The following is an 18,377-nucleotide window of genomic DNA, read 5'->3' as shown; positions in this document are numbered from 1 at the left end:
ATTTGAACGATTACTTTTTTCATATTGAGCGTACAGCGTTTTCAACCATTTCTCGTTTTTTCCAACTCAGAATACAGCGATTTCAACGATATTTTTTCGTATTCTGCGTACAACGATTCCAACGATTTTTTTGTATTCAGCGTACAGCTCTTTCAACGATATTCTTTCATATTCAGAGTACAGTTATTTCAGCGATTTCTCTTTTTTTCTTATTCAGCGTATGGCGATTTCAACGAATTTTCTTTTTTCTTATTCATCGTACAGAGATTTCAACGATTTCAATTTCTTCGTATCCAGCGTACAGCGATTTCAACGAATTCTCTTTTTTGGTATTCCGCGTACAGCGATTTCAACGAATTCTCCTTTTCTTATTCAGCGTACAGCGATTTCAACGATTTCTCTTTTTTTCGTATTCAGCGTACAGCAATTTCTATTCTTTTCGTATTCAACGTACAGCGATTTCAACGATTTCTCTTTTTTTCGTATTCAACGTACAGCGCTTTTAACGATTTCTCTTTTTTCTTATTCAGCGTACAGCGATTTCAAAGATCTGTCATTTTTTCTTATTCAACGTATGGCGATTTCAAAGATTTCTCTTTTTTTCTTATTCAGCGTACAGCGATTTCAACGATTTCTATTTTATTCGTATTAGCGTACAGTGATTTCAAAGATTTCTCATTTTTTTCTTATTGAGGGTACAGCGATTTGAACGACTTCTCATTTTCTCATATTGAGCTTACAGTGATTTCAACTATTTCTCTCCTTTCGTATTCAAGGTACAGTGATTTCAACGATTTCTCTTTTTTTCGTATTTCGATGTATAGCGATTTCAACTATTTCTCTTTTTTCGTATTCAACATACAAAAATTTCAACGATTTCTCCTTTTTCGTATTCAGCGTACAGCGATTTCAACGATTTTTTTCGTATTCCGACTACAGCGATTTCTACGATTTCTCTTTTTTTCGTATTCAGCGTGCAGCGAATTCAACGCTTCTTTTTCGTATTCAGCACACAGAAAATACAAAGATATTTTATTCGTATTCAGCGTACAGCGAGTTCAACGATTTCTCTTTCCTTGTATTCAGCGTACAGCGATTTCAACGATTCTTTTGCCGTATTCGTCCTAAAGCGATTTCAACTATTTCTCTTTTTTTCTTATTCAGCGTACTGTGATTTCAATGAGTTTGTTTCGTATTCAGCGTACAGAGTTTTCAACGATTTTTTTCGCATTCAGCGTACAGCGATTTCAACGATTTCCCTTTTTTCCGCATTCAGCCTACAGGGATTTCAAAGTTTTCTCCATTTTTCGTATTCAGCGTGCAGTGATTTCTAACAGTTTATTATTTTTCTTATTCAGTGTTCAGCGATTTCAACGATTTCTGTTTTATTCGTATTCAACGTACAGTGATTTCAATTATTTCTCTTTTTTCGTATTCGGTATACAGCGATTTTAAAGATTTCTATTTTTTCGTATTCAACGTATAGCGATTTCAACGGTTTCTCTTTTTTTCGTATTCTGTGTACAGCGATTTAAACGATGTCTCTTTAATCGTATTGAACGTAAAGCGATTTCAACAATTCCTCTTTTTTCGAATTCAGAGTACACTGATTAAAACGATTTCTCTTTTTTTCGTTTTCAGCTTACAGCGTTTTCAACGATATATTTTTCGTATTTTGAGTACAGCTATTTAAACTATTTTCTTCCGTATTCAGCGTACAGCGATTTCAACGATTTTTGTGCCGTATTCGTCCTACAGTGATTTCAACAATTTCTCTTTTTTTTTTGGTATTCAGCGTACAGCGATTTCAATAATTTTTTTGGTTCGTATTCAGCGTACAGAGATTTCAACGATTCCTTTTCGGATTCTGCGTACAGCTATTTCAACGATTTCTTTTTTTTCTTATTCAGCTTACAGCTATTTCAAAGAATTCTCTTTTTTGTTATTTAGCGTATAGCGATTTTAACGATTTCTCTTTTCTACGTATTTAACGTACACCGATTTCAACTATTCCTCTTCTTTTCGTATTCAGCTTACAGCGATTTCAACGATATTTTTACGTGTTCAGCGTACAGGTATTTCTAAGATATATTTTCGTATTCAGCGTACAGCTATTTCAACGATTTTCTTTCATTTTCTGCGTGTTCTTTCACCGATTCCTCTTTTTTTCGTATTCAGCCTACAGCGATTTCAACGATTTTTCTTTTTTTCTTATTCAGCGTACAGCGGTTTCAACGATTTTTTCGTTTTCAGCGTACAGAGATTTCAAATTTTTTTCTCGTATTCACCTTACAGCTATTTCAAAGATTTTCTTTCATATTCAACATATAGCCATATCAACGATTTCTCTTTTTTCGTATTCAAAGTACAGCGATTAAGCCGATTGCTCTCTATTTCGTATTCTGTTTACAGCGATTTCAACGACACTTTTTTCGTATTCAGCATACAGCTATTTCAACGATTACTTTTCGTGTTGAGCGTACAACGATTTCAACGATTTTTTTTTCGTATTCGGCCTACAGCGATTTCAACTATTTCTCTTTCTATTCGTATTCAATTTGCAGCGATTTAAACGATTCTTTTTTCGTTTTCAGCTTACAGAAATTTCAATGATATTTCATTCTTATTCAGCGTACAGCGAATTCAACTATTTCCTTTTTCTCTTATTCAGCGTACGGCGATTTCAACGATTTTTTTTCTTATTTGGCCTACAGCGATTTCAACGATTTCTCATTTTTTTCGGATTCAGAGTACAGCTATTTCAACGATTTCTATTTTCGTATTCGTCGTAAAGCGATTTCAACGCTATCTCTTTTCTTCGTATTCTGCGTACAGCGATTTATTCGATTTCTGTTATTTTCGTATTCAGCGTAAACCGATTTCAACGATTTCTCTTTTTTTCGAATTCAAAGTACAGCGAATTCAACGATTTCTCTTTTTTTGTTTTCAGAGTACAGCGATTTCAATGATTTCTCTTATATCGTGTTCAGCGTGCAGCGATTTGAACGATTTTTCCGTATTCAACGTACAGCTTTTTCAACGTTTTTTTTCGTATTCAGCGTACAGAGATTTCTACTATTTTTTTCGCTTTGAGAGTTCAGCGGTTCAAACGATATTTTTCGCATTAATCTTTCAGCGATTTCAAATATTTTTTTTCGAATTCAACGCGCTATGATTTCTATGATTTTCTTTGTTCTCTGCGTCCAGCGATTTGTACGATTTTTTTTATGTCCACCTTTCAGCGATTTCTACGATATTTTTATGTCCACCTTTCAGCGATTTCTACTATTTTTTTCGTATTCAGCGTACAATTGTTCCAACGATTTTCTTTCGTATTCAACGTACAGCGAATACAACGATTTCTCTTTTTTCGTATTCAACGTACAGCGATTTCAAATATTTATCTTTTTTTCGTATTCAGAGTAGAGCGATTTCAACGATATTTTTTTCATATTCAGCGTACAGATAAATGAACTATTCCCTTTCGTATTCAGCGTAAAACCATTTCAAGGATTTTCTTCGTATTCAACCTACAGCGATTTCAACGACTTTTTTTCGTATTCAGCGACAAGCAATTTCAACGATTTTTTTTTCGTATTCAGCGTGCAACTGTTTGAACGATTTCTCTTTTTTCGTAATCAGCGTACAGCAATTTCAAAGTTTTCTCTTTTTTTCTTATTCAACGTATAGCGATTTCAACGATTTCTCTTTTTTCCGTATTCAGCGTACAGCGATTTTAACGAATTCTCCTTTTTACTTATTCAACGTACAGCGATTTCAATGATTTCTCTTTTTTTCGTTTTCAGCTTACAGCGATTTCAATTATTTTTTTGGTATTCAGCTTATAGCTATTTCAACGAATTCCCTTTTTTCGTATTGAACGTACAGCAATTTCAGCGATTTCTCTTTTTTCGTATTCAACATACAGCTATTTCAACCATAATTTTTTGTATTCAACGTAAAGCGATTTCAACGATTTCTCTTTTGTTCGTATTCAATGTAGAGCGACGATGTCAACGCTTTCTCGTTTTTCGTGTTCACCGTACAGCTATTTCAACGAATTCTCTTTTGTTTTTGGTATTCAACGTTGAGCGATTTCAACGATTTCTCTTTTTTTCGCATTCAGCGTACAGCGATATCAACGTTTTCTCTTTTTTCGTGTTCAGCGTACAGCTATTTTAACGATTTCTCTTTTTCTCGTATTCAACGTAGAGCGATTTCAAAGATTTCTCTTTTTTTATTATAATTCTGTGCACAGCGATTTCTACGAATTTATTTTCGTATTCAGTGTCCAGATATTTCAACGATTATCTTTCGTATTCAGAGTACAGCGATTTGAACGATTTCTTTTCGCATTCTGTGTAAAACTATTTCAACAATTTTTTTTTCGTATTCATCGTACAGCCATTTCAACGATTCATTCTCCTAGTCAGCGTACAGCTGCTTCAACGATTTTTTTCGTATTCAGCGTACAGCGATTTGAACGATTTTTTTCGTATCCAGCTTTAAGCTATTTCAACGATTTTTTTATTATCTACAGCTATTTCAACGATTTTCTTACATATTAAACGTACAGCTATTTTAACGATTTCTGTTTTTTTCGTATTCATCATACAGCCATTTCAACGAATTCTCTTTCATTCATATTCAGCTACAGGGATTTCAACGATTTCTGTTTTTTCTTAATCAGCGTACAGCGATTTCAAATTTTTCTCTTTTTTCGTATTCAGAGCAGAGCGATTTCAACGATTTCTATTTTTCGTACTAAGTGTACAACGATTTCACTTTTTCCTTTTTTTCGTATTCAGTGTACAGCGATTTCAAGGATTTCTGTTTTTTTCGAATTCAGCGTACAGCGATTTCAACGATTTTTTTGGCATTCAACGTACAGCGATTTTAACGATTTAATTCGTATTCAGCGTAGAGCGGATTTCAACGATTTCTCTTTTCTTCGTATTCAGCTTACAGCGATTACATCGAATTTTTTTTCGTATTCAGCGTAGAGCGATTTCAACGATTTTCTTTCGTATTCAGCGTACACCGTTTTCAACTATTTTTCTTCGTATTCAGCGAACAGCAAATTCAACGATTTGGTTCGTATTCAGCATACAGATATGTCAAAGATTTTCTTTCACTTTCAGCGTGCAGCCACTTCAACGATTTCTCTTTTTTTTCCTATTCAGCCGTCAGCGATTTCAACGTTTTCTCATTTTTTCATATTCAGCGTACAGCGATTTAAACGATTTCTCTTTTTTCGTATTCAGCGTACAGCGATTTCAACGATTTCTCTTTTTTCCCTATTCAGCCTACAGCGATTTCAACAATTTCTCTTTTTTCTGCTTCAGAGTACAGCGTTTTCAAAGTTTTCTCTTTTTTGTATTGAACATACAGCGATTTCAGCGTTTTCTCTTATTTCGTTTTAACCGTACAGCGATTTCAACGATTTCTCTTTTTTCGTATTCAACGTACAGTGATTTCAACGATTTCTCGTTTTTTCCAATTCATCGTACAGCGATATCAACGATTTTTTTCGTATTCAGCGTACAGCTGTTTCAACGTTTTTTGTCCTATTCAGCGTACAGCGAATTCAACTATTGTTTATCGTATTCCTATTTACCGTGCAGCGATTTCAATGAATTCTCTTTTTTTCGTATTCAACGCACAGCTATTTCAAACACTACTTTTTTTGTATTCAACGTAGGCCTACAGCGATTTGAACGATTACTTTTTTTCATATCGAGCGTACAGCGTTTTCAACCATTTCTCGTTTTTTCCAACTCAGAATACAGCGATTTCAACGATATTTTTTCGTATTCTGCGTACAACGATTCCAACGATTTTTTTGTATTCAGCGTACAGCTCTTTCAACGATTTTCTTTCATATTCAGAGTACAGTTATTTCAGCGATTTCTCTTTTTTTCTTATTCAGCGTATGGCGATTTCAACGAATTTTCTTTTTTCTTATTCATCGTACAGAGATTTCAACGATTTCAATTTCTTCGTATCCAGCGTACAGCGATTTCAACGAATTCTCTTTTTTGGTATTCCGCGTACAGCGATTTCAACGAATTCTCCTTTTCTTATTCAGCGTACAGCGATTTCAACGATTTCTCTTTTTTTCGTATTCAGCGTACAGCAATTTCTATTCTTTTCGTATTCAACGTACAGCGATTTCAACGATTTCTCTTTTTTTCGTATTCAACGTACAGCGCTTTTAACGATTTCTCTTTTTTCTTATTCAGCGTACAGCGATTTCAAAGATCTGTCATTTTTTCTTATTCAACGTATGGCGATTTCAAAGATTTCTCTTTTTTTCTTATTCAGCGTACAGCGATTTCAACGATTTCTATTTTATTCGTATTAGCGTACAGTGATTTCAAAGATTTCTCATTTTTTTCTTATTGAGGGTACAGAGATTTCAACGACTTCTCATTTTCTCATATTGAGCTTAGAGTGATTTCAACTATTTCTCTCCTTTCGTATTCAAGGTACAGTGATTTCAACGATTTCTCATTTTTTCGTATTTCGGTGTATAGCAATTTCAACTATTTCTCTTTTTTCGTATTCAACATACAAAAATTTCAACGATTTCTCCTTTTTCGTATTCAGCGTACAGCGATTTCAACGATTTTTTTCGTATTCCGACTAAAGCGATTTCTACGATTTCTCTTTTTTTCGTATTCAGCGTGCAGCGAATTCAACGCTTCTTTTTCGTATTCAGCACACAGAAAATACAAAGATATTTTATTCGTATTCAGCGTACAGCGAGTTCAACGATTTCTCTTTCCTTGTATTCAGCGTACAGCGATTTCAACGATTTTTTTTCGTATTTGGCCTACAACGATTTCAAGTTTTCACTTTTATTCGTATTCAGTATACAGCTATTTCAACGATTTCTATTTTTCGTATTCAGCGTACAGCAATTTCAACGATTTGTCAATTTTTCTTATTTGGTGCACAGCGATTTCATCGATTTCCCTTTTTTTTTTCGTATTCTAAGTACAGCGATTGAAATGATTACTTCTTTTTTTCGTATTCAGTTTACAGCGATTTCGACGATATTTATTTCGTACTCAGCGTACATTTGTTTCAACGATTTCCTTTCGTATTCAGCGTACAGTGATTTCAACGATTTTTTTTTCGTATTCGTCTTACAGCGATTTGAACGATTTCTCTTTTTTCGTATTCTGCGTACAACGATTTCAACGATTGCTCTTTGTTCGTATTCAGCGTAAAGCGATTTCAACGAATTCTCTTTTCTTATTCAGCGTATAGCGATTTCAACGACTTCATTCTTTCTTATTCAGCGTACAACGATTTCAACGATTTCTCTTTTTTCGTATTTAGTCTACAGCCATTTCAACGATTTCTCTTTTTTTGTATTACGCGTACAGCGATTTCAACGATATTTTTTCTTATTTAGCGTACAGCTATTTCTCCGATTTTCTTTTTTATTCAGCGTACAGCGATTTGAACGGTTTTTTTTCTAATTCAGCCCACAGCGATTTCAACGATTTCTATTTCTTCCGTATTCAGAGTACAACGATTTCAACGATTTCTCTCTTTTTCCTATTCAACGTAGAGCGATTTCGTCGTTTTCTCTTTTTTTATTCTACGTACAGCGATTTTAACGATTTCTCTTTTTACGTGTTGAGAGCGCAGCGATTTCAAAGATTTCTCTTTTTTTCTTATTCAGCGTACAGCGATTTCAACGATTTCCCTTTTTTCTCGTATTCTGCTTTCAGCGATTTCAGCAATTTCTCATTTTTTCGTATTCAACGTACAGTGATTTCAACTATACATCTTTTTTCGTATTTGGTGTACAGCAATTTCAACGATATCTCTTTTTTCCTTTTCAACGTACAGGACTTGAACGGTTTCTCTTTTTTCGTATTCAGCGTATTGCAATTTCAACGATTTCTCTTTTTTCTTATTCAGCGTTTTGCGATTTCAACGATTTCTTTTTTTTCTTATTCAGCGTAGACCGATTTCAACGATTCTTCTTTTTTTGGTATTCAGTGAACAGCGGTTTCAAAGATTTTTTTTCAGCGTACAAAGATTTCAAATTTTTTCTCGCATTCGGCGTACAGCTATTTCAAGGATTTTCTTTCATATTCAACATATAGCCATTTCAACGATTTGTCTCTTTTCGTATTCAAAGTAAAGCGATTCAACCGATTTCTCTCTTTTTCGTATTCAGTTTACAGCGATTTCAACGATACTTTTTCGTATTCAGCGTACAGATATTTCAACGATTACCTTTCGTATTCAGCGTGCAGCAATTTCAATGACTCTAATTTCGTATTCAGCTTACAGAAATTTCAACGATATTTTATTCTTATTCACCTTACAACGATTTCAGCGATTTCCCTTTTTTCTTATTCAGCGTACAGGGATTGCAACGTTTTTTTCGTATTTGGCCTACACGATTTCAACGATTTCTCATTTTTTCGTATTCAGCGTACAGCTATTTTCAACACTATCTCCTTTTTTCGTAATCTACGTACAGCGATTTAAACGATGTCTCTTTTCTTCATATTCAACATATAGTCATTTCAAGGATTTCTCTTTTTTCCTATTCAAAGTACAGCGATTAAACCGATTTCTCTCTTTATCGTATTCAGTTTACAGCGATTTCAACGATATTTTTTTCGTATTCAGATTACAGCTATTTCAACGATTTTCTTTCGTATTCAGCGTACAGCAATTTCAACGATTCTTTTGCCGTATTCTTCCTACATCGATTTCAACGATTTCTCTTTTTTTTCGTATTAAGCGTACAACGATTTCCCTTTTTTTGTTTTTTTTTTCGTATTCAATGTACAGTGATATCAACGATTTTTTCTCGTATTCAGCATACAGCGATTTCAACGATTTCTCTTTTTTTCTTATTCAACGTACAGCGATTTCAACGATTTCTCTTTTTTCGTATTCAGCGTACAGCGATTTTAACGAATTCTCCTTTTTACGTATACAACGTACATCGATTTCATTGATTTCTCTTTTTTTCATTTTCAGCTTACAGCAATTTCAATTTTTTTCGTATTCAGCGAATAGCTATTTCAACGATTTTTCTTTTTTCGTATTGAACGTACAGAAATTTCAGCGATTTGTGTTTTTTTTGTATTCAACATACAGTTATTTCAACCATAATTTTTTTTATTCAACGTAAAGCTATTTCAACTATTTCTCTTTTCTCGTATTCAACGTAGAGCGACGATTTCAACGCTTTCTCCTTTTTGTGTTCAGCGTAAAGCTATTTCAATGATTTCTCTTTTTTTGGTATTCAACGTTGAGCGATTTCAACCATTTCTCTTTTTCTCGTATTCAGCGTAGAGTTATTTCAAAGATTTCTCTTTTTTTTCTTATTCTGCACACAGCGATTTCTACGAATTTATTTTCGTATTCAGCGTGCAGATATTTCAACGATTTTCTTTCCTATTCAGAGTACAGCTATTTGAACGATATTTTTTTGTATTCAGGGTAAAACCATTTCAACAATTTTTTTTCGTATTCATCGTACAGCTATTTCAAAGATTCTTTCTCCTATTCAGCGTACAGCTGCTTCAACGATTTTTTTCGTATTCAGCGTACAGCGATTTGAACGATTTTTTTCGTATCCAGCGTGCAGCTATTTCAACGATTTTTTTTTATTATCTACAGCTTTTTCAACGATTTTCTTACATATTAAGCGTACAGCTATTTTAACGATTTCTGTTTTTTTCGTATTCAGCGTACAGCGATTTCAACGAATTCTCTTTTTTTCATATTCTGCTACAGGGATTTCAATGACTTATGTTTTTTCTTATTCAGCGTACAGCGATTTTACGTTTTCTCTTTTTTCGTATTCACCGCAAAACGATTTCAACGATTTCTATTTTTCGTATTAAGTGTACAGCGATTTCACTTTTTTTCTTTTTTTGTATTCAATGTACACCGATTTCAAAGATTTTTTCTCTTATTCAGCATACAGCGATTTCAACGATTTCTGTTTTTTTCGAATTCAGCGTACAGCGATTTCAACGATTTTTTTGGTATTCAGCGTACAGCGATTTCAACGATTTTATTCGTATTCAGCGTACATCGATTTAAACGATTTCTCTTTTCTTCGTATTCAGCTCACAGCGATTACATCGAATTTTTTTCGTATTCAGAGTAAAGCGATTTCAACGATTTTCTTTCGTATTCAGCGTACAGCGTTTTCAACTACTTTTCTTCGTATTCAGCGTACAGCAATTTCAACGATTTGGTTCGTATTCAGCATACACCTATTTTTAACGATTTTCTTTCACTTTCATCGTACAGCTACTTCAACGATTTCTCTTTTTTTGTTATTCAACGTACTGCGATTTCAACGATTTCTCTTTTTTCGTATTCAGCGTATAGCGATTATAACGATTTCTCTCTTTTACATATTCAACGTACAGCGATTTCAACGATTTCTCTTTTTTTAGTTTTCAGCTTACAGAGATTTCAATGTTTTTTTGGTATTTAGCGTAGCTACAGCTATTTGAAATATTTTTTTTTATTATTCACCTTACAGCCATTCCTATTATTTTTTCCCATTCATCTTTCAGCGATTTCAACGATTTCTTTTCGTCCGTTCACCATTCCTTACAATGCATCCTTCAGATGGCAGTATCTTCTAAACCAGTGACCCAGCCAATTCCTTTTTTCTTCCTGATCAATTTCAGCATCATTCTTTCTTCACACTTTCTTTCCAACACAGCTTCATATCTTATTCTGTCTGTCCAATTCACACCCTCCATTCTTCTCCATATCTACATTTCAAATGACTCTAGTCTCTTCTCTTCACTTCGTGTTAATGTCTATGTTTCCTCCATTTACAATGTCATACTCCACACAAAGCACTTCACTATTCTCTGCATTAGTTGTTTTTCCAGAGTTCCGTAGAATGCTCTTTTTCTCTATTAAAATTTATTGTTATTATAAATGGAAATAATTGTATAAGAAAAGGGTTTGCTTTTCGAAAGAACTGTATAACTCTGCTGACTTAGTCTTTTGTATTAATTCATTATGCATTAACTTGTACTCTCTTTAGTTAGATATTATATACTTTGGAATATGCACAATATCATTACTCTTTTGTACTTCAGGATATATTTTTCTTGTAATTATATATTTTGAAAATAAAAAAATGAAAGAACAATTGGCGAGGTATGGTCGGCTAGAGGAGAGGAGGAGGCCGAAATAGGAGTAATAATACTGTACAGTTTAAATAATATTTCGTGTTAGTTTTAAAAACAATAATGATGATAATAATAATAATAATGATAATAATAATAGTAATAATAATAATATTTTTGAAAACGGCCTGGAAACGCGATGAAAATTGCCAGTTACAGTCATCATCATTAGTCATCAATCACCATTCATCAGTCATGCTCCATTATTCGTCGTACTAGATCATCATCAACTACAATTAATCTGTAATACTCCATTATCCGTCATAATACATCATCAACCTTAACTTGTCATAGTCTTCCTCCTTGTCGTCATAGCCCATCATCAATCACAGTTCATCATTGTCATCCTTTATTATTCGTCATTTCTAATTGTTGTTTAGCCAACAGTCCTAAAACAGATCTGAACCTCATATGGCATTACTCATGATGCAATTAAGCCAAGAGGTAATGGGGTAGAGTGGCAAGATCATTTCTTCTTCCATTGGATACATCGCTAATTACTTAGAAGTTACATTAATCAGAGTATAATTTTTAGTAGGTTATTTTACGACGCTTTATCAACATCTTAGGTTATATAGCGTCTGAATGAGATGAAGGTGATAATGCCGGTGAAATGAGTCCGGTGTCCAGCACCGAAAGTTACCCAGAATTTTCTCATATTGGGTTGAGGGAAAACCCCGGAAAAAACCTCAACCAGGTAACTTGCCCCGACCGGGAATCGAACCCTGGCCACATGGTTTCGCGGCCAGCGCGTCGCTGACCGTTACTCCTCAGATGTGGACTCACACTATTATGAGACACAATTAATATAATTCCTCATACTTTGTAGGTATCCTCCAAAATAAGTCAGTTTGTCTTCCGCATGCCTAAGGTAAATAACATACAAGGACGTCCAGCTCAATTTACGAATTGCACTCAGCGTTCAGCGATTTGTACTTTTTTTCTATTCCACATACAGCGCTTTCAACGGTATCTTTTTTTTTCGTATTCAGCGTACAGCGATTTTACGGTGTTTTTTTTTGTTTCTTTTGGTATTCAGCGTACAGCTATTTAAACGATTTCTTTTTTTATTCAGCGTACACATATTTCAATTTTTTTCGTATTCAGTGTACAGCGATTTCAACGACTTCTCTTTTTTCGCATTCAACGTACAGTTATTTCAGCGATTTCACTTTTTTTCGTATTCAACGTACAGTAATTTCAACCATTTCTTTCGTATTGGGCGAACAGCGATTTCAACAATTTCTCTTTTTTTCGTATTCAGCGTACAGCGATTTCAACGTTTTCTCTTTCTTTCGTATTCAACGTACAGCTATTTCAACCATACTTTCTTGTATTCAGCGTACAGCGATTTCAACGATTTCTCTTTTTTCGTAATCAACGTACAGCGATTTCAACGATTTCCCTTTTTTTCGTATTCAGAGTACAACGATTTCAACGATTTTTTTCCGTATTCAGCGAACAATTATTTCAGCGATTTTTTTTTTGTATTCATCGTACAGCTATTTATACGAATTTTTCTCGTATTCAGCGTACAGATATTTTAACGATTTTTTCCTATTCAGCCTACAGAGATTTCAACGATTATTTTTCGTAATCAGCGTACAGCTATTTCAACGATATTTTTCCGTATTCAGCGTACAGCTATTTAAAGATTTTCTTTCATATCCAGCGTATAGCTATTTCATTGGTATGGTATATAGTATAGTGTACAGTATAGTATATGATATAGTATACATTTTAGTATATGGTATTGTATATGGTACAGTATACGGTATATTATACAGTATAATATACATTATGGTATACGTATAGTATATATAGTATGGTATACAGTATAGTATATTATATAATATAATATAGTATGGTATGGTATAGTATATTATATATAATATAGTGTACAGTGTAGTATAGTATGGAGTATCGTATAATATATATAGTCTAGTATACAGTATAGTATAGTATATAGTATAATGTAGTGTAGTAGATTATAGTATAGTATAGTATAGTATAGTATAGTATGGTATAGTATAGTGTAGTATAGTATAGTATAGCATAGTGTAGTATAGTATAGTGTATCGTATAGTATATATAGTATAGTATACAATATAGAGTAATATTTAATATAGTATAGTATAATATAACATAGTATAGTATAGAGTATCATATATATATATATATATATATATATATATATATATAATCGTATAAAGTATAGTATAGAGTATCGTATAGTATATATGGTATAGTATACAGTATAGTATAGTATATTATATAGTATAGTGTAGTGTAGTGTAGTATAGTATAGTATAGTATAGTATAGTATATGGTCACTATAGTATTTAGTACAGTGTAGTATATAGTATATGGTACAGTATAGTATATAGGTCAGTATAGTGTTGTGTAGTGTATTGTTGTGTAGTGTAGTGCAGTCCATGTATTGTGGGTCCCTATCGCCACGGCATGGCGCGTCCTCAGGTTGCGGATAGAGGAGACGGCCTCCAGATATGGAGGGTAGCTGCGAATATATTGAATAAGCAGTCGTGGACAGCCGATAAGGGGTGGTCCTCCAGCTTGGGGGTTGGACGAAGGGCTAACAACCCATGACCGTAAAAACCAGCTTGTTACGAAACCATACAATAATGAACCTCCAGGTTTTTTAAAAGCCATTTGTAAGTAAGTATATTATTGCATGGTATAGTATAGCTCAGTATAGTATAAAGTATAGTATAGTGTATAGTATAGTATGTTATAGTATATAGTATTATAGTGTATAGTATAATATAGTATAGTATAGTCTAGTATAGTATAGTATGGTATAGTATAGTATAGTATAGTATAATCTATTATAGCATAACATATACAGTCGCGCTCAAACCTCCTGACGTATGGCGAAAGCCAGTAACATGCGAACGCGATGTTGTCACAACTACTCTCTCCGTCTCTGTCTCTCAGCGGCAGTACTTTTAACACTGTGGAGCGCGACCCTTTACCTGAGATTGGTTTGATAGGGAGATGCAGAAGACTTAATAATATTAATAATAATAATAATAATAATAATAACAATAATAATAATAATATTATTATTATTATTATTATTATTATTATTATTATTATTATCTTCAGACTGCATCGAATGAAATTAAAAGTCACAAAATATAGAAAAATTAGTTGAGTCAGACGTAACTCGCTCAATTTATATCAGTTTTGTAAGTTTTACTTTTATTAGGATTAATAAAGTTGTCGAATAACACAAAGGCGCAGTTTGATCAAAGAAATTGAATGATAGGATTAATTTTAAATAGTAATTTTCTGTACAAATGAATTGATTGAATTGACATGGTCCTAAATAGCATTATGTCCATGCTGTCAGAGCACAATCTTACAAAAATAGCGGTTATTATGTGCCTGTGTTTCGTTTAAGGAAAATGATGAATTAATAAAACGTACCTTTTCTGTTGCAAATTTCTACTCCATTGGCAGAGCTAATGGTGAGCCAACATCGTCGTCGTCAGCCCCCTCACCATCAGTTTTACTGTCGTCTGTGTCACTGTCTTCTTGTAAATTAACGACCACTGGTTCTAAAATGTTTTCCCAAACAATCTCTTTAACGAAATCTTCCTCTTGTAATTTCACCGCGTGTTTCACGCATTTTACCCAGTCCTCAATTGTCACATTATCAAGTTCCTTATTTACAAGTTCTTCCACATCCGACATTTTAAAGTTTTGTTGTTTCTAGCGACCTCCCTTTTCACCTGGAATCAAATTAGTTCTATTGCATTATTTAGAGGAGGTATTTGGTATTCTATTAATGATAACGGAATGATATGGAGCATTTTCCATTATAATTATACTCCCTTCCTGTAGATGATTTAGAAATCTGTTTAAGAACCAATCGCTAAATGATTGTGCTGTCATTTCTTCTTGATAATCACTGGTTTTCTTTGATCTGAATACCCATTTACTACCTGGAACGAAACCTGTTTCAGCTGACCCTACATGGCAAACAATAAGTCTATCTCCCTTTCCTAAAGGCACTTTAAGACCTTCATTTCTATTTGAGCATAGCCAAACATATTTGAGAGAATGATTTTTGTTGACCCACGTTTCATCAAGGTAAAATGTGGGTCGAGTGTCACCTGATGATCTGATCATGTGCATTTTGCGCAGAAACTTCAGTCGTGCGGCAAGGATATCACTCCGTTCCATTAGATATTTTCGCCCATCATTGGTTTTCCTGTAGCGGAATCCCAACCGATTCAATAATCTTTAGTGGAAGAAACTGAACCTGAGTAATTAATTTTTTTTCTAAGCAGTACGGTTAGTTTGTCAGCTGTCGGAAATTTTCCGTTACCGTAAAAGTCAATAATTGGACGTCGTACAACGTCTTTTTGGAAGTCGTCTAGATTTGTAACTCTTTTAGGAACATTTATATGCTTTCTAGGAGAATGGAACAATTTATCGGCACCCTGTGTTTGCGTTCTTTTAACTTCCTGCATACACGGAACACTATAGAGACACTATAGAGAGTCAGTGCTTGACATTTTGAAAAGTTAAGATTTTTACGCATTTCTTCAGAAGAGTATTTCCTAAAGAAATTATAAACACTAAACATCATTTTCCCAATTCTACTGCCATATCCACTCGATACACCATTCCCACTTGTAACTGGGCTCACTAAGAGACCTATTAATTGTTTTGAGACTGCCAAATTGCCAACACACGAAAAAGATATTACATTCACTTTCACATACCGTACTTTAAACAGAGCCAACTACACACAACACCATCAGAAATCGAACTGATATTTCAATTTAGTAGTTTCTCTTCTCTCCCCTCACAAAGAGATAACTCTGTTTATATTTTGAAGAGACCCTTTGTTTGAAGCTGCAAGTTTATGGTTCTCAAAATTCTTACATATAGACATTCCTTATCGCATCGCAGCTGTATAAACATCGTCCACACTTCATTGCTGGAAGTCCGCACAAAACCAATGGGACAGAGGCATCTGTGAAGGAAAAAAATGGAAATCTTACGAAATTACGATGAAAACAGTACTCTTAATCAGAAACAACTCTCTGATTCATTAGAAATCCCATTAAGGACAAGTCGGAAAGATGTAAGCGCAGGAAAGTGAAGGTGATAAACATGAGGACTTGGAAACACGCACGCGACAAGTAAATATAAATTACTTTTTTTTTTCGAAAGAATTGAGTACAGTATATATTGTAAATGTAAATGTCTTTGACGTACAGTATAGTAATTACATAATGGAGTAATGCTGTATTACCTTTCATGAATCATGTATTTCAATAAAGAAAAATGCTAATCGATACTGTATATAAGTCAAAATTAGTATACCCGTCTAATACGCGGTCCCGATTAATACGAGGTTTACACGCGGTCCCTTGAACAGCGTCTTATCGGGTTTTTACAGTATTAACCCATAAAATTGGAACCACTGGGGGTAGAAACTTGATTTTTGTTTCTATGTGTTCAGAAAATATTAAGCATTCATCATACATACATGCAGGGTCCCAACAACAAACCAATTTTCCCAGCGCATTTGTTATTTGATTTTGAGATTTCTAAGCGGCGACTATGCGGCGGGTCTGCGTAGCCCGTATGTCGCAACGCAGCACTGCCGCTATTGGCTATCGCCGATAAGCAGACACACCTGCAAACGTCAGGAGGTTTGAGCGCGACTGTAGTATAGTATACAGTATGGTATATTATAGTATAGTAGTACAATTTACAGTATAATATAGTATAGTGTAGTGTAGTATTATATATATATATTTATTATATATATATATATATATATATATATATATATATATATATATATATTGCATTATAGTATAATATAGTATGGTATATAGTATAGTATTATAATATATAGTATAATATAGTATAGCATAGCATATAGTACAGTATACAGTATGGTATAGTATAGTAGTATAGTATATAGTATAATATAGTATAGTGTGGTATAGTATAATATTTATATTTTATAGTATAGTATACTCTATACAGTGAAACGTCTTCTTACGGACACCTCATACACTCCTCATATACGGACAGATTAGTATTTCCCAACTGAAATAATGATAATTTTAACTCTCGTTTACGGACGCTCTCACACACGGACACGGACAGCTGTTTCACAGTCCTAAAGCTTGCTTTACCTCCTGACTGCGGACAGAACTTGGCTTTCAAGACCTAACGTGTTACAAAAATAGAAAATTTTGTTTTGAGAACTGTACAGAAACCTTAACATGAAAGAACACAATAAGGGTCTCGTAGGCTACCACTAGCTCAGTGACGTATATATTATGCAGATCTAATCTTTCAGGTAAAGCTCCCTGTAAAGCAGAAATTCGTCTGTGCATGTTGATGACTGACTGACTGACTGACTGACTGTCTGACTGACTGACTGAAGAAAAATAATAATAATTTCATGATTATTAAGAATATTGATACAGTCTTTTAAAATTAACGGATCGGAACTAATCCAGGAAATAGTTTTGTTATAGTTATATATAATAACAACCCTTTAAATTAGCAAGTTTAAACTGTTGTAGCTCCGAAATCCTTTCACACAATAATCAAAATCATGGTAATTATTTTATTGCTGAGAAGCTGAAATTTATATTGACATATAAACAGATTTTCTTACTTTTTATGGAAGTGGAGAAATTTAGATTTATCCTTATTAAGGCGCCTTTGTCCACGGAAAAATATTTTTAAAATATATGATTGCATTCCTCATTGAAGGTACAAATAAACACATATTTTTTACTGGTGGTACGTTGATAAGAAAGTATTGAAAATATGAAATAAAGAAAACAAATAGTACGCGCGTGAACTAACCAGCTGACTGTGAGGCGGGAGCTAGCTGAGGCAAGCATGGCCAGGAGACATAACACCAGAAGTGTCGTCTAGCAGCGCATGGCTGTGCTAACATTATCGCAGGTTTTCATAAACATAGGAGTAAAATGACAAAAAAAGAAGACTACATCCAAACATTTACTCATCAAATGTCATTTTGTGGAGTGGACTTCCACGCCCCCGTCTGCAGAAGAATATGTTTTTGTCACAAGTTTTGACTTGCAGACAGAAATGCAGGCATGTGTCGACAACGTCCCTTGTACTGTGCGTTCGAATTTG

The sequence above is a fragment of the Periplaneta americana genome, chromosome 15 (assembly GCF_040183065.1).
Source record: "Periplaneta americana isolate PAMFEO1 chromosome 15, P.americana_PAMFEO1_priV1, whole genome shotgun sequence".
NCBI lineage: Eukaryota > Metazoa > Arthropoda > Insecta > Blattodea > Blattidae > Periplaneta > Periplaneta americana.
This window is presented reverse-complemented; position numbering follows the sequence as displayed.